This window comes from Macaca mulatta, chromosome 10, assembly GCF_049350105.2.
Source record: "Macaca mulatta isolate MMU2019108-1 chromosome 10, T2T-MMU8v2.0, whole genome shotgun sequence".
Taxonomy (NCBI): Eukaryota; Metazoa; Chordata; class Mammalia; order Primates; family Cercopithecidae; genus Macaca; species Macaca mulatta.
Window position 1 is genome coordinate 108,516,848 of NC_133415.1, and position 18,494 is coordinate 108,535,341.

The 18,494-nt window shown below is 40.4% G+C and overlaps 1 long non-coding RNA gene across 1 annotated transcript in view; it reads right to left on the reverse strand.

Moving 5' to 3' along the window:
• LOC144331561 (uncharacterized) overlaps positions 1–18,494 on the reverse strand; it is a 144,444-nt gene that overhangs the window by 117,389 nt on the left and 8,561 nt on the right. The window contains exon 2 of the long non-coding RNA XR_013398847.1: positions 4,099–4,211. This is a non-coding gene — a long non-coding RNA (uncharacterized LOC144331561). The remainder of the gene's footprint in view (positions 1–4,098; positions 4,212–18,494) is intronic.

Here is an 18,494-nt window from a genome sequence, read left to right on the forward strand (position 1 = left end):
TTGTAAACTGTCATGACACTGGTAGGAGTTTTCTTTAGTACGCTAATGTGTTATAATTAGCATATAATGAGGAGTGAGAAAGGCCACTGGTCACTGTCATTGCCATCTTGGTTTGGGTGGGTTTTGTCTAGCTTCTTTACCACATCCTGTTTTATTAGGAGTCTACATGACCTGTATCTTGTGAAACAAGTCCTGCCAAACTCTTATCTCCTAGAGGTTTCCATAATATCATGGAGATGGAGTAGAGAAATGTGCAATAGCTGATAATACAGTTTTACTCATGCAAAAATCATTTTGCACAGCCGCTGATTTCAAATGTGCCCAAGGTGTGGAGGGTGGTAGTAGAAGGACAGGTAAAAGGTGAATGATGCTGTTCTTTTTGAGATCCAGAGCATATGGACTGGCCCCCAACTGACTTAAAAAGGAAATGTCTCTTAGATGACTGGCACCAATAAACCAGCCCTTGTGGTTTTGATAGACGCAACTGACCTGTCTAGTGATGGCCTCTTTTAGTGGCTCTGAGTGTTACCCAAGACTTTTCATCAGTGATAGCAGTTGCTGTGCTGCTGAGGGTCACAGAGAACCACTTTCAAATACACACTCTTTCAACTGAGACCACAATCATGCTTCAACCATTTAAAATTTGTCATGTGCACTTCAAAGAACAAAGTCTCCCTGATACTACATTGCTGCAAGAAAAAAAATTAAAAACCCTCAAAATCAATTTAGCTCATTGCTCTTAAATACTCAAACTCTGTCATTACAAAAATCCAAAACATTCTTTTGAAACAATGTTTTTAGGTATCGAGCTTGCTAATGGCTTTCTAAAACTAGCACCTATGGGGGGCATAATAAAACTCTCTTTCAGGGACTGAAGATTTTTCAGTAATTCCCCTCAAAATCAACTTAGATGTGACCTTCCTGCTTCAGGGTCATGGGACTGCCCTGGAATCTTTCTCTGAGCTCAGGTGAGGCAGGAAAATTGGGTCTGGAGTCAGGGAACACAAGGCCAATTCACACTTCAGCTATGACAGGAAATATCCTCTCCATAGGGCATACGCCGAGTAAATGACTTTGCAACTTTTCCTCTTCATTTACATAGGGCATACGTACACCAAGTAACCAATGGAATCCTCTAAAGGGTATTTAAACTCCCAAAAACTCTGTACCAGGGCCCCTGAGCCCCTATGCTCCAGCCCGCTCCCACACTGTGGAGTGTACTTTCATTTTCAATAAATCTCTTCATTCCTTCCTCACTTTCTTTGTGCTTTTTGTCCAATTCTTTTCTCAAGACCTCAAGGACCTGGACACCCTCCACTGGTAACATAAACACTATGTCCCAGTTTGCCTGGCATTGTCCCAGTTTGTGCTGTTGCCCTGGCATAGGGCCTCCTTTCATCTTAAATGTGTCCTAGTCCAGATGATAAATTTCATGGTCATTCTGGCTATCAGTCCATGCAGGCTATGGCTGACACATCTACTTTATATGCCTGAGCCTTCCAGGTATGGGGGCTAGGCTACTCCTGAGCCGTTCTTGGGGAAGGCCATCTCCTCAGAGGCCTTGACACTTGTACAGGATTCTGCTACCAAAGTGTAAAGGGTCCCTGCTTTCCTGGCTGCCTCACAGAATTCCTCCTTACCCTTCCCTACTTCTCCCTGACTCCAATTAGAACTCCTTCCAAGGGTTAATTTCTTCATACATGGAAAAAAAGAATAACATGGCAGCTGGCTATGGCTTTGAGCCTGTGAAACAAACTTCCCTAGGGGCAAAGAGGCACAAAGGAGATTAGCAGACACCCTTTCATGGATGTGGGAGCGCCTTCACAGATTTAATTATCCTATAGGGGTATGCACATTTATTTAGACTAGGCTATTTTACAACTCTGTAGAGACACAAGTTAACTTGTAGAAAACTGGTTATAGCAAAAATATTTCATGTCTGTACACATGCAAAGTCCCTCCAGAGAAGACAAAATTATTTCTCTCCCCAGCGTAGAAAAATTCAGTTTGTACCTATTTGTCAATTTATGTCAGCACCTCTAATCTATAGAAGCAGTGTACTTGAATTCTCCTTTGAACCAGTTGTTACAGTTCCCTTATTAATTAGTTAAGAAAATCTTTGGCAGTTGTTCATTTTTATCTGTACAAAAGCCATGATCCTTTTATATTTTTTCTTCAAAATTATCCTTTAACACCTTGTTAGCTGCTTGAAACAAAACAGCAGAGAGAGGAAAATAAAGGAACAACACAAGCTAATAGTTCAATAAAATATCTTGTCACCTCTGCTTATTATTTCCTTTTATCCCATCACATACAGTCTAGGGTGACTGTGGCTCTGTACAATACAACTTTTCACTTGAGATGAGGATTCTATCTATTTAGTTCCGGATTTTCCTTTCCAGTCCTTGAGGCTGATTCTTAGACTTCACACTCTGAACACCAGTTCTCAACAAATCTATGGATACCTCCCTTGGTGGTCTACATTAACAATTTCCCCAGAGAGTAATTGCAAAGACCATTGGTGTTCGTTTTGCATAAGAAGGACAGAACCAAACAGAATTTGCATAGGCATTCATCTGCCATGCTTGAGCTAAAATATTACCCTTCAAAATCCCAATTCAACCAATTTTGAGTGACGGCCCAAAATTTGTGGCCGAGCCTGTCACCTCTCTTCTCAAATGACATCCACGGTACCCCGTTGCCTGAAGAGTAGGTTCCAAACCACTTACTTTGATGCATTCAAAGTCCTTTGGCATCTGGCTTACTCTACCCTATGACATAGCACTCCCCACGGAACACAGAAGTTATACAAAAGACCTATCATTTCCAAGCATAACAGGTGATTTTTCTGTCTTCTATTCTCAATTCATGCTGTGCCCTCTACCATGCAACTCCTTTCTCTGCCTTCTGAACTTTTACTCTGCAAATCTGAGCTTAGATTAACCTGACCCTCTGTTACCCTTTCCTCCCCAGTAAAATTTAATGGACCTCACATCTGTAATCTTATAACACTTCAACTATATCACAAATAAAACACCTGGCCATAGTTAAGATCAGCTACAACATTTGCAGGGCTCAGGGCAAAAAGAAAACTTGTGGGGTCCCTCATTCTAATTTATTAAGATGTCAACAGAAGCATTAAACCAAGTGCAAGGTCCTTCTGAGTATAGGGTCTGTGGGACTGCACAGGTCACACTCCCTTGAAGTCTGGTCACAGTTCTCACAAGTATTTGCTCACATGTCAGCCCGAGCCCCATGGCTTTTCATAGCCTGAGAATTAAAAATCAAGTCCCAAGATCCCCAACTGGACTGAATGGACCCCCTCTTGGTCAAGGGGACCCAAGAGAAGTCTTTTGTTTATTTATTTGTTTGTCACCCAGGCTGGAGTGCAGTGGCACAATCTCGGCTCACTACAAGCTCCACCTCCAGGGTTCCCACCATTCTCCTACCTCAGCCTCCCAAGTAACTGGGACTACAGGCACCCGCCACCATGCCCGGCAATATTTTTTGTTGTTGTTTTTTGTTTTTTGTATTTTTAGTAGAGACGGGGTTTCACCATGTTAGCCAGGATGGTCTCAGTCTCCTGACCTCGTGATCTGCCTGCCACGGCCTCCCAATGTGCTGGGATTACAGGCGTGAGCCACCGCACCGGGCACCAAGTCTTAAAAACTGAGTTCCTGGCTATGACTGGTCAGGAAGTCAGGCAAGCCTCATTATAGCCCCTCCCTCCCTAATTGCCATTGGACTTGCTTTCCTAAGGATTAAACAGAAACCAGCCCTTTCAAAAGATTTGCCATACTCCCCTCGCTTCTTGTTTTGACAAAACAACTGACCTGCATTTCTTCCTGATAAGAGAACACTGACCAGGAACTGGCTCTGGCTGATTTACAGAGACTGTGCATGAGATGCCTCTGTGTCCTCCATATCACCTTTTCATGTATAGAGCCAAACTGGAATGCATTTAAATGTTAAGCCTCCACCCCAAAGTGAACATGGGACGTACGCAACACACATTTGCTTACTACACACATATGTACCCTCCTTTGGGAATATTTATAGTTCTTCCTCTTACCTGTTGATAATGTACACTTAGCCTACCTGTTCAGCTTCAATTCCCGTCTTATCCTTCCTTCTCTGAAGTGCTCCCTTCCAGTTTCTACCAGAGGCTGTGCTTCCCAGCCTGCAGGATGGCCAGGCAGCAGGCTGCAATCCTTTATAAAAAAATAAAGAGGGGAGGAATAGCATCAGGATAAACAGCTAATGCATATGGGGCTTAACACCTCGGTGATGTGTTGATGGGTGCAGCAAACCATCATGGTACACGTTTTCCTATGTAACAAACCTGCGTGTCCTGCACATGTATCCCAGAACTTAAAATAAAATAAAAAATTAAAGAAATAAAATGGCAGTGTCAGAGGCATTGGAACCAGAGCGACTCCATCTTGGGTGAGGGCTGGAAAATGAGGCTGAGACCTGCTGGGCTGCATTCCCAGAAAGTCAGGCATTCCGAGACTCTAGATGTTTACGGTTAAGGAACAAATTAGTAATGTTTACTAAACAGACCCAGACGTGGGAGAGTCCACACATCCCGCTATCTAGAGAATGAAAGCATTCCTAATTTTGCTTTAATGATAATATCGATTCTTTCAAAATATAGGAATTAAGAAAATTAATCCTTTATCATAAACCATTGTAACAGAGCATATCTGCCTACACATACGAGCACTGTACCCAGAGTAGACGCGTTCCTCCTCTATTGGGAATGTCCTCCTCTGACTATGGAGTAGCTGTCCTTTCAACACTTTATTTTCTTAATAAACTTGCTTTTACTTTGCACTGTGGACTCACCCTGAATTCTTTCTCACTCAAGATCCAAGAACCCTGTCTTGGAGTCTGGATCAGGACCCCTTTCCTGTAACAGCAGGCTTTGGATGGGAAATTGTTAGAATATTTTTGAAAAAAACAATTGGTATTATCTAATACAATTTAAAATATAAAAAAATTAAAAATGAAGTTCTCCTTTCCAAATGTATGAACATCGTGGTTCATCAGTTGATAGCCCTGCCCCCATTGCAAATCTTCACTTTTCTCATTCTGAACTCAGTGGTCACTCTTAGAATTTTCTCTTGAAAATTACCAAAAACAAATTACCAAAAACGTGGTGGCTTAAAACAACACAAATCTATTCTCATACATTCTGGTGGCCAGCAGTCCTAATTCCCTGTAACTGAACTAAGATCAAGGTGTCAATAAGGTTGGTTTCTTCTGGAGGCTCCAGGGAAGAATACATGTCCCTGCCTTTCCCAGCTTCCAGAAGCTGCCAGCATTCCTTGACAGGTGGCCCCTTCCTTCATCTTGAAAGCACATGACTCCAATATTTTCTTCCTTTGTTACATCACCTTCTCTCTGATTCTGACTTCTCTTACCTTCCTCTTATAGACTGCTATGGTTATATCAAGTACACTTGGATAATCCAGCATAATCTTCTCCCCATCTCAAAATCATTAACTTAATCACACCTGCAAAGCCATTTTGCGCTATATAAAGTAACAGTTACAGGTTCTGAGGATTAGGACATGAATTTTTTTAGGATAGGGGAGGTTATTTTTCTGGCTACCACAGTCTGCAAACCAGGGTATCAAGTGCAGGACTTAGGCACACAACACAGATGCAACACAATGCAGGCTGGAAGGCCCAAGTGCTGATCAGCAGGAAGTCCTAAGCAACACACAGAGAGGCATGATTGGCCTGGTTTCGGAGGGTTGGACTCTTTTCACTACTCTCCCTGTAGTGGCAATCTTGGGCAATCAGCCTTGTAATATTATAAGAAGGGGGGTGAGCAGTGGGGAGATGGGAGAGGAACCAGAGGCAAAGTGGCAGAGTGTTGAGTCAGAACTGGCGAGAGAGAAGTTGACAGGCAGAAGACGCTGAGGGGACAGAGTGAGGGCAGCCTTGTAATCTGAGCCTGGACACTAGCTGTACAGAGGAAATGCATGGCACTAATAGAATCTGGAAGCCAGGAGGTTGAGGGAGAGGGAACCCAGTCCTGGATAACTCATTGCAAGAGAGCCTGTAGGGCTGAAGTAGGGCTGCAAGATTTAGCAAATGAAAACACAAGATGCCAAGCTAAGCTTGAATTTCAGATGAACAATTAATTTTTTAGTTTAAGTATGTGCCATGTAATTTTGTCTGGCAACATTAGCCTAGAGAGAGCCATTATAGGCCATTCAGCATAAAAACTCTATTCCTAGGCCACACATAGACAGAATTAGAATTCACTGGGCATTCTAAGTCATAACAGGGGACCTATTTACCACTTTCTTAATATGCTCATGCTTTCTCTTTCTCAGCCCTCTGCAAGGAATGAGCTTCTTCTATTCCAGCATGAGAGAGCTTGGTCATCCTTCAAGTCCCAGTCAAGGTTGAGAAATTGATTCATCTATCCCCACACTCAGCCTGGATGCTAAGAGCTGAAAATAGGTCCCCTTCCCAGGCAAATTGTTTGAATGTTCATTACAGGAACCTCCCTAAAGATGTATCAACTCTTTAATGGAAAACATCCATACACAATTTAACCCTAACATTCTTTGAAGCCATCACCCCAAAATTGCTATTTCCAATAATCCTGGTAATCCTTATCCGATCCTAATCAAGACCCTCTTCCTTTGGGGGTTGGTGGGGGGCAACTTTCTTAAAATTTCCAGCTTTCAACAAATTCTGACCTTACTTTTCCCTCTCTGAGACATTTCCAAAGTTTGGGAGATGATGGTCTTCCTTACCAGGGTAAGCAAGAAACTCAGCTTTGTCTTATCAATAAGTTGTCCTGGTGATATGTGAGGAGCCAGCTGCTAACAAGAAGAAACCTCCTTTGGGAAGCCCTTCTGGTTAATTCCAAGGGTAAGAAATCATTTCAGGCAGACCCAGAGCTCTTCATTAGGTCTGATCAGGTCCCTATAGCAAGCATCACAGGCCTCCATGGAACGGAGTTATTAGTGAGGACAGCTGATCAGAACCGAGCACCCCATGGGCAGAAGACCTGTCTGCTATAAGTCTATACCCTCCGTGGGAACCAAGGCCTTTACCTCCTTCAAGAGCTGCTGAAACATCACTGACATGAGGCAGACTGATTAATAAAAGCAAACAAATGTATTTAACATCTGTACACAGAAACTTCAGAATGAAGACTCAACCCCTGAAACAAGGAACAGAAAAGTATACACCATCGTGAAGTTACAGAAAAAATGCAGGCTCAGCACATGGCCAAAAACAGATTATTTTGGTAAATCAGGTTTTAGTGGCAAGCCAGGTTACGGGAGGGAGAGACCCTCCTTGGCCAGCAAAGGTAGCCTTGTTATGTAGATAAAGCCTCATAGGTAGTAGCCCTCAGAAAGAATAGACAGTAAATGCTTCTTTTCAGACTTTTTTTAGGTGTCAGACTCTCAGTTTATCTCTCCTAATTCCTGGAAAGGCCTAGAAAGAGAAGGCCTGGCTGCATTAATGGAGATTCTCTACAAATGCAAATTTCTCTCCCTTTTCTGCTGCCTCTGTAACAGCCATTTCAAAATATGTCAAAGAAACATATTTTGGGCTAAAATATTTTTATTTCCCTTACCTTCCAGTGTATCTGACCTATGAAGGGTAATCAATATACATGTATGAAAGAAAGGTTAAGAAGGAATTAAGAGAAATAGTATTTGATTGTAGTGAAGTCCTATAAAGAAAAATTTGTGCTTCAGTGGAAAATTATGCTCTGCCTGCAACAAACCAGTCTGGGCTACCTAACTCTGATTCTAGGGGAGCTATTTACAACTCTGTAAATTGGAGATAACTTCTAGCAGTCCAAAATAATTCTCATGTATGGACGTGCAAATCCTGTCCAGTACAAACCCAATTGATCTCTGTATTAGTCTATTTTGCATTGGCATAAAGGAATATTTGAAACTGGGTAATTTATAAAGAAAAGATAATCATTTTGTTACTGGGAGGTTCCTTGCTCCCAGAGCACCCAAAATGGTGGCGGACCGCTTCCAAAATGGCAGTGGGTCACTTTCAAGATGGTGGCAAGCCTTGTGTTCTCTGACCTGGGGCTCTTGGCCTCATGGATTCCAAGGAACGGAATCTTGGGCCATGCGGTGTTATAGCTCTATTAGAAGCCGCGGGTCATGGAAGAGAACTGTGGAACCCAGCAACTAGTGTTCAGCTCGATTAGGATGAACCTGGGCACTTAGCTGTGCAGGAACAATGGCAAGCCTTTGGCCCGATTGGGAGCAGCAATGGGCACCTCCCTGGATCAGGAGCACAGCAGACACCCTGCCGGATCTGGAGGGATAGAAGTCAGCGGTGGGTTTGCCACAGCAGCAAACAGTAGTGGTGGATGGCGAGCGAAAGCTCAGCTCAAGCCATAACAAACACGGACCAAAGGAGACTGCAGTTGCAAGATTTAATAGAGTGAAGACAGAGCTTCCATACAAAGGGAGGGGACCCAAAGAGGGTAGCCGTTGTTGGCTCCAGTGCCTGGGTTTATATCCCGATCATTGTCCCGCCCACTGTGCTCTCAGGCAATAGATGATTGGCTATTTCTTTACCTCCTGTTTTTGCCTAATTAGCATTTTAGTGAGCTCTCTTTACTATCTGATTGGTTGGGTATGAGCTAAGTTGCAAGCCCCTTGTTTAAAGGTGGATGCAGTCACCTTCCCAGCTAGTCTTAGGGATTCTTAGTCTGCCTAGGAAATCCAACTAGTCCTGTCTTTCAATTTGGCTCATGGTTCTGCAGACTGTACAAAAAGCATAGTGCTGGCACCTGATTCTGGTGGAGCCTCAGGAACCTTACAATCATGGCAGAAGGTAAACAGGAACCTGTTACATGGTGAGAGAGGGAGCAAAAGAGAATGGGAGGGGCGTGACACCCTTTTTACAACCAGCTCTCATGTAACTAACAGTGAGAACTCATTCATTACCATGAGGAAGGCACCAAGCCATTCTTGTGAAATTTGCCCCTATGACCTAAACCCTTCCCACTAGGCCCCACCTCTAATATATAGGGACACATTTCAACGTGGGTTTGGAGAGGAGAACTGTCAGAGGCATGTGAACCAGAGCAACACCATCTTGAATAGGAGCTGGGTAAAATAAAGCTGAGACCTATTGCGCTGCAGTCCCAGATGGTTAAGGGATTCTAAGTTACAGGATGAGATAGGAGGTCGGCACAAGATACAGGTCATGAAGACCTTGCTGATAAAACAGACTGCAGTAAAGAAGCCGGCCAAAACCCACCAAAACCAAGATGGCAACAAGAGTGACCTCTGGTTGTCCTCACTGCTACACTCCGACCAGCGCCGTGACAGTTTCAAATGCCATGGTAACATCAGTAAGTTACCCTATATGGTCTAAAAGGGAAAGGCATGAATAATCCACCCTTTGTTTAGCATATCATCAAGAAATAACCATAAAAGTAAGCATGGAGTCCCACTTTTATGTCTATGGAGTAGACATTCTTGTATTTCTTGATTATGCTAATAAACTTGCTTTCACTTTACGAATCGCCCTGAATTCTGTCTTGAGAGAGATCCAATAACCCTCTCTTAGGACCCTCTTTTGGGGTCTGGATCAGGACCCCTTTCCTATAACACAACCATCCAAACGATATGAATGTCCCTCCCTTGATATGGAAAAAGCTAGTGTTGCCTCTGTTTGCACCCTCATTCCAATATTTCTGATCTATAAGTTTGTTGTTTCCATTTTCATTTGAGCCAGTTATAAAATCTTTCTGGCTTTCTCATTTAATTAATGAGCTCAATAAATTTTTTAAACATGTATTTCTTTCTATATCTGCATGAAAATTTTACATTTTCAAAAATTGCTTTTTCACAAAGTCTAATTCTAATACAAGAAACACAATTAAGATTTTAAAAAATGGGGAGGTATGGAGGGAGGGAGACTAGGATTTTCTTTCAATGTTCCACTCAGCTGGACCCAACTTTAGAGAGGTTTCTTCCTGACTATAGCCCCCACACCTCCTTTATCTTAGAGCATTTACTTTTGAAAACCTTCTCAAGGACTTGGGAGCCATCCCTTTGAAATGTGATTATCAAACATGATAGGGCCCCTATCTCCCAGTCTTTGCAGGGTTGTAGGTGAGGGGGAGACAAGGGGCCTATTCTAGAAAAGTGCCCATTAGCAAATTCAAGTGACCTAATCACATTGACCAGCCCCTCTCCGTCACACTCCAGCACTTGACAACTTGTCCACCTTTTGTTTCAGTGGAACTGAGTTCAATCTCTTTCCTACCGCAATAGTCTTGACCTCTATTGCAATAGTCTTGAATGGTCTTCTTTACCTGCCTAACTCTACCCAGTGCAATTATTCTTAGATAAGAAAGGAAAGAAGAAAAAACAAAAAAAGGAAAAGGGAAAAAAAAAAACTTAAGCAATAAAATCCCATTTCCATTTGCAAGATGAAAATAATGCATTTCAGTGAGTTTAATTAATTTGCAAATTCAGGATCTGTACCCAGATCTTCAGTCTGTATGAGACCTGTGCTTTCAGCACTCTCTCTCATGTTAATCTTGTGTTCCATCGATAGAGCAGAAATATCTCCTTGTAAGAGTTGCTCTCAATTTTTGAGTGTGCTTTATTCCTCCAGAACCCCCCAGGCCAGGCTGTTTGTAGCCTTGGCTAACAGATATGCCAAGGGCCATACGACAGCTTCTCTTTGCCTCTGTGTTCTGTATGTCCAGAGGCAGGCAGAGGAGGAAACATCTTGGATTGTCCCTGACGGTCAGAGATCTGCGTTACCAGAAAGCCCTTTTCGGGATTTGTATTCTGGCCACGTGTGGAACTTAACTGCACATCAGAAACGTGCTGGTGATTGCAAGCAGCTCTGTAAAATATTTATTCAATATTAGCTTGCAATGTATACTCCCATTAGGTAATGGAACCGGAGAGCTTTGGCTCAAAAGAAAAGAACAAGTGTGAGCATGAAAGCATTAGGAGTCAACTAAGTTCTCTGAATTTGTAAATCACAAAAGATATATACCAAACTCTCAAAATTAGAAACGCCATTACTTTTGCAGTCACTAAAGGAAGAAAACAAGGGATGAGGTCAACACTGTGGAGGTGACATTTTCTGCATTCACTTTTTATCTTTGCAAGAAGATATGATAAAAAAAAATTTTCTTTGATGAAAATTAATCTAAAGATTGTGGATAAATTAAAATTCAACTGACTGGGTTTCCCCCCCACCCCCAAGAATGAGATCTTTGGGAGAAAAATAAGATATTTTTATATGGGTAGCAGATTCATTTATTTACTTAACCAACATGCATTGAGGAAATTAGCTAGGTGCTAGGATATAGTATTCTTTTTAATGATGCTGATTTATAATATAGTACAAAAGACAGCTATCAATAAAAATTATCACATGGATAAATATTTATGTATTTATTTATTTTTGAGACAGTATTTCACTCTTGTTGCCCAGGCTAGAGTGCAATAGCAAGATCTCAACTCACTGCAGCCTCCATTTCCTGGGTTCAAGTGATTCTCCTGCCTTGGCCTCCCGAGTAGCTGGGATTACAGGTACACACCACCATGCCATGCTAATTTTTATATTTTGAGCAGAGATGGGATTTCACCTTGTTGGGCAGGCTGGCCTCAAACTCATGACCTCAGGTGATCCACCGCCTTGGCCTCCCAAAGTGCCAGGATTACAAGCAGAAGCCACCTTGCCTAGCCAGAAATTATCACATGGATAAATATTTAAATACAAGCTGATTTAAGACTCTGCAAATAAACAACTTGTCACTTTGATAGCACACAATAAGAGTTTGACCTCTGCTTCAGGCTTCCCTGAGAAAGTGGTTTTTAGTCAAGAACCTTAGGGATGACTACAAGTTGACTAGGTAGAGGAGGAAAAGAAGGGGCCATGGTGGGCAACCATGTGTGCATACTGAAAACTAAAGCCGGACCACTGGCAGTTGCCAGACGAAGCAATGATTTATAGGTCAAATTAACGATTTTGGTCTTCCTCTCAAAAGCAATAGAAAGTCATGAGGGTTTCCGAAGGCTACCTTTTGCAAAGATTTGCTTCGGCTGCAGTTTGGAAAATGGTTTCAGACCAGGTGGAAGACTGAAAATCAAGGAGACTAGTTGGGCATTAGTGACCAGCTAGTCAGGTGAGAGATCCTGGTAGCTTGAATAGGAAGGTGGCCATGAATAGGGAGAGAAATGAACAACTCTGAATAACAATGAGATTTAAATTAGCACCCATTAAATAACTGAATCAAAGCCAATTAGAGCCCCTTCTGGAAAACTGCATGAGTGATGGGAATGGCTGGCCATTGTGGTAGTTTGTTAAAGTGAGTGTGTTGATAAGCATGCTTTCTCACCTTTAGGCAGTTATTACTACATCGCTCATTCTCAAACCCTTTCTCCCAAATGATCAAAGTCTTTCTTTAAGACCAGAAAAGGTATTTGTTGTCCATAATTATTCATCTCAGAATTGTCATTGAGGCCATGTGAGCAAAGTCCTTTTGCTCCAGGCAATTCAGAGAGACTGCAGAATCCTCCACTGAAATGGTATTTGCACTTATCCTAGCAAAAGGAAGGTATGAGTTTTTTCACTATTGTTATAAGGCAGGTTAAAGCCGTGCAGTCTGTTTATCAAGTCGTAGAACTGTTCTAGTCCTGGAATTGTGTACCTTAGCCTATGCTTTACAATTTTGTATAAAGTTGGCTAAGAGGTGGGATGTTTTTCAGAAAAAAAAACAAAGGTATTAATTAAATATCATAAAGAGAAGTGGCAGCTGAATGCCACCATTGCTTGCTGGTATATGATGAGCTGACAATTCTAAAGTATTGTGTTTTAAACTTTAACATGGAAATCATTTCCCAGCAGTCCTAAATCCAGGATCTGGGATGGGGCCTAGCAGTCGTCACTTTAAACAGTCACTCTGGAAGATTCTGACTCAGGTAGTCCTAGAAACACACATAGGAAATACTCTACAGCATAAAAGCCTCTTTTAATCCTCAGCTAAATTCAAGAAAATATCAGATGGTTCAAATAAGTCCAGTGACTCTATCTGAAATACAGTATTTCCGCTTATACAAGGCACCTCTGAAAATCCATCCTTTCTACAGATGAAATGTTTTCTGGGTACTGTGATTTGCTTTCTTTAAAATTCTACACAGTATTACATACACTTCACTGACTTAACATTTTCTCCTCCATAAACTTCGACAAGTTGTTGATGCATTTCTGCACAGAAACGTTTTTTTTACTTTGAATAAAACCAACACTTCCTGCAGGGATTATGGGTTTAGGAGAAGAGATATTTTTTAAGTAAAAGAATTTCAAAATTGTAGCAAAATTAGTGCCTAGTGGTCCAAACTTTGCCTGTGATGAAGAGATCCGGGTTCAGGGAAGGTGCTGGCTCCTGCCTATACCCCAAGACAATAGTAATGACTTCTCCTCGGAAGTGAAAAACTGAAATCCTATAAAATTGAAGGTATTAACCATCTATTAGGAATAAACTACCAGTTTGTCAAAACATCTGTTAACAGACGCTAATTGTTGGATATGGAAGAGTTTCTTAGAAATTATCTTTGTGTCCTAAATAAGAGAAAAATAAACTAGTAATTAAAACATGGTCGCCAGGCGCGGTGGCTCAAGCCTGTAATCCCAGCACTTTGGGAGGCCGAGGCGGGTGGATCACGAGGTCAGGAGATCGAGACCATCCTGGCTAACACGGTGAAACCCCGTCTCTACTAAAAATACAAAAAACTAGCCGGGCGCGGTGGCGGGCGCCTGTAGTCCCAGCTACTCGGAGGCTGAGGCAGGAGAATGGCGTGAACCCGGGAGGCGGAGCTTGCAGTGAGCCGAGATCGCGCCACTGCACTCCAGCCTGGGTGACACAGCGCGAGACTCCGTCTCAAAAAAAAAAAAAAAAACATGGTCTACACACAGTGTGACTGTGGGCATTTGATAATCTCGCTAAACCTTGCTTCTTTTATTGATAACACATGGAAGGAGAAATAATTATGTTGAACAAATTTTTTATTTTATATGGATTAAATAACATTCACTATAACATACTTAGATGCTACTTAATTTCATTCTGTGGTTTGGTATTTTTGTTGTTTTATGTTGTCTGACTAGGATTAATAACATTAAAAGTCAGTTTCTTTCCTATACAATCATTTTAACTAGTTAAATTTTATTATGGAGAAGATTCCATCTGCATAGCAATTAAAAACTACAAATTACCTAAGAATAAACTTATTTTTTTTTAAAAAAAGTTTAAGACTATAAGAAAAAAACCATAAAGCTTTACTAAAGAAAGACTAAGATAAATTCAGTATTATAAATCTATCCATTCTTCTAAAATTAATAATCTCACCAATATCACATTGAATAGAACTCTCAAAAAATCTTCATGGTGGTTTTTTTTTTTATAATTTAAGAAGTTGATTCTAAGTCCATCTGAAAAAGTAAATGTAGAAAAAGCAGCAAAATTATCTTAATAAAGAATTTGTATTACCAGGATCACCATACAGGAAGTAAAAGCCACAAGATTTTAACAATGTGACGTCGATGTAGGTATATGGATGCAATGGATGCAGGGGTGTGTGTGTGTATATATATACACATATATGTGTGTGTGTGTGTGTGTATGTGTGTGTATTTTAATTTAAGCTAGTTTTAAAAGAGTATCTCATTTGCTCCTAAAACAAAACAAACAAAAAGACTACTACACTGTTGATAAATATTTGGTCCCAAGTTTTGATGTCATGAAATTATCTTATATAAATTGATATATTTCCTATATAGAAAAATGCCAGAAGGTACACTAAATATTATATCATTTGAACATTATTTGTAATTGTAAAAAAAAAAAAAAAATTAAACACAACCCAAATACCAACAGATAACGTGTATCTGAGCTTTTTTAGTATAGCTGAGAAATTGCCTGCTGCATCTCACCTTCTCTCAGATAACAACATAAGAGCCGGGGTAGGGGAAGCCTGAAAGTACTAGTGTATTAGTCTGTTTTCACACTGCTACAAAGAACTGCCTGATACTGGTAATTTATAAAGAAAAGAGATTTAATTGAGTCACAGTTCCACATGACTGGGGAGGCCTCAGGAAACTTACAATCATGGCGGAAGGGGAAGCAGGCAACTTCTTCACAAGGCAGCAGGAGAGAGAAGTGTGTGAAGGAGAAACTGTCGGACACATAAAACCATCAGATCTTGTGAGAACTCACTATCAAGTGAACAGCATGGGGGACTCTGCCCCCATGATTCAGTCACCTCCACCAGGTCTCTTGCTCGATATGTGGGGATTATGAGGATTATAATTTAGGATGAGATTTGGGTGGGGACAGAGACAAACCATATCAACTAGGGAGTAAACAAAAGCCAGCAGATTTCAAGTCAAAACTTGGAACATCACAAAGTTAGTTGTTATTTTTGCAACATAAGAGGCGAGAAAGAAAACCTGAAAGTACTAGTATATTTGTCGGTTTTCATGCTGCTATAAAGAACTGCCTGAGACTAGGTAATTTGTAAAGACAAGAGGTTTAATTGAGTCACGGTTCCAAATGGCCAGGGAGGTCTCAGGAAACTTGCAATCATGGCGGAAGGGTCAGGTCAATGTCAGCATTGCATGGGGCATCTAAAACTCCAGAGAAGAAAACCCACAGTTGCAGAAAAAGCATTTGATAAAATTTAACACCTACTTATGGTTAAATACTCTCAGCTAAATAGGAATAGAGTAAAACTCCACCAGTCTCATGAGCACATCTACAACAACCTGCATCTGGTATCCTGCTTTTATTAAAGATGCACAAAACTTCCACCCTACAGACAATGTATAAGACTCCATAACAGAAAGGCAGCCTAGAGCTCTGTCTGCATAACAAAGCACTGCTGAGAGGAATACAACACAACCTAAAGAAATAGAATTATGTACCCCTGTTACAGTTTGAAGATTCAATGTTGTTAAGGTGTCAGTTTTTCTTAAATTGACCTAGAGATTTAATGCAGTCCTACCAGAAATCCATGCAGGTTTTTTTTTTTTTTTTTAGAAACTGAAAATCTGATTTTTAATGTTTCGATCATTTATGAAGTAAACAAATAAATGAAGAGGATTGAGAATACCCAAATACATGTTTGAAATAAAGAGAATTAGATAACTTACCTTGCCTGATTTTGAGACTTACTATACTGCTACCATAATTAAAACAGTGTGGAACTGGTAACAGTCCACAAATAGACCAATAGCATAGCCTACAGAGTCCAGAAATAGACCCCTACATATATGATGTTTACATACTTTTTTTTTTTAACCTAAGTGCCAAAATAATCCAACAATGAAGAGAAAGTCTTTTCAACAAATGATGATGGAATAAATGAGCATCCAGATAGGAAACAGATATTCCTCAACCCATACTTCTCATTATACACAAAAATATCACTGGAGTATAAGCATAGCCCTAAACCTTGAAACTAAAACTGTAGACTTTAAAGGAAATATCTTTACGAGTTGGGGGTAGGCAAAGTTTAGACAACCCACACGAAACAATAACCATAAAATTAAAACTTGATAAATTAGACTCTATCAAATTAAATCTGCTCGTAAGACACCATTAAGAAAATTACTAGGCAAACCACAGACTGGGAAAAAATATTTACAAAACATATGTCTGTCTGGCCAAGACTTTTGATGTATTACATATATAGGTTTTAACATATAAAGAATAGGTGCAACTCATCATTGAAATCCCAACAACCCAATTTTTTAAATGGACAAAAGACTTGAATTGTCATTTCACAAAAGGAGATACACAGATGGCCAATATGGAGGCTAAAGATGCTTCACATCATTGGTCGTCAGGCAAATGCAAATTAAAACTACAGTGAGCTACTAATACATACCCACTAGAATGGCTCAAATAAAAAAGACTGACAACACCAAATATTGGCAAGATTGTGATGCAACTAGAGCTCTCATACATCGTTTGTTGGAATGTACAGTCATACAACCTTTTTAAGAAAATTTCTGAACATGCAAATACCCTATTTCCCAGCAAACTAGGAAATTTTACTGCTAAGTATTTCCTCTAGAGAAACTAAAACATATGTCCACACAAAGGTTAGAACAAGAATGTTTGTTCATAGTGGCTTTATAGAAGCTCAGATATTCACCAACAAATAGTATATTCATACAACAAAATATTCAGCAATAACAAGGAACATATTAACTCATATAATGTGACTGCATCTCAAAAAAACACCATTCTGATTAATAGAAGCCTCACACAACAGTATAAAGTCTGTGATTCCATTTATATAATTTCTAGAAGAGGCAAAATTAATCTATGATTTTTCAAAAAATTGGAAGAGTAGTTACCTCTGGGTGGGGTTAACGTTGGGAAGGGGCATGCAGGAACTTTCTAGACTAATAAAAAGTTGTCTTGATAAGGATTCGGGTTATACAGGTTTGTTGGTTTTCTGTGGCTGTTGTAAGAAATTACCACAAACTTGGTGGCTTAAAATGATATAAATTTGTTCTCTAAAAGTTGTGGAAGAAGTTCAGATGGAAGTCTAAAATCAATTTCAATGGGCTGAAACCAGGTGTCCTAGAACAATGCCTCCTTGAGAAGCTCTAAGGGAGAACAGCCCATTTCCCTGCTTCTTCCAGCATCCTGAGCTGCATTTTTTGCTTTTTTAGCTTCAAGACTGTATACCTAGGCTCAGGCCCTTTCCTCCATCTTTAAGACCTGTAAAGTAGCATGTTCAAATTTTCTCTATCCCTATTTTTCTCCCTCTTTTTCTTTTTCTCTTCCTCTTTCTCTCTCTCTGCCTTCTTATCTCCATCCTTCCTCTTTCTCCTGAGATCATTACAGTGCTTTCTCTCTTCTCTGTGTATCAAACCTCTTTGCCCCCTCTTACAAGGTCATTTGTCGTAGCATTTAGGACCCACCCAGATAATTCAAGAAAACATCCCCATCTCAGGATTTCTAATCAATCATATCTGTAAAGTCTTTGACATCTTAACATTCACAGTTTCCAGGGATTAGGGGGAAGTGTGTGAAGGTTACATAGATAAAGAAGCAAGGATAGCAAAATCTTAATGTTAGAATCTAGGTGGTAGGTATATATGTGACCATGATAAAACTCTCCTAATTTTGCTGTATTAGAAAATTTTGAATGCATAGTTTGCAAAAATTTTATCCAATTCTGTAGGTTGTTTACACCATTTATAGTTTCTTTTGCTGTGCAGAAGCCCTTTAATTAGATCCCATTTGTCAATTTTTTGGTTTTTTTGCAGTTGCTTTTGACATCTTTGTACAAAATCTTTGCCCAGGCCTATGTCCTGAATGGTGTTGCCTAGGTTGTCTTCCAGGGTTTTTATAGTTTTGGGTTTTACATTTAAATCTTTAATCCATCTTGAGTTAAATTTTGTATATGGTGTAAGGAAGGGATCCAGTTTCA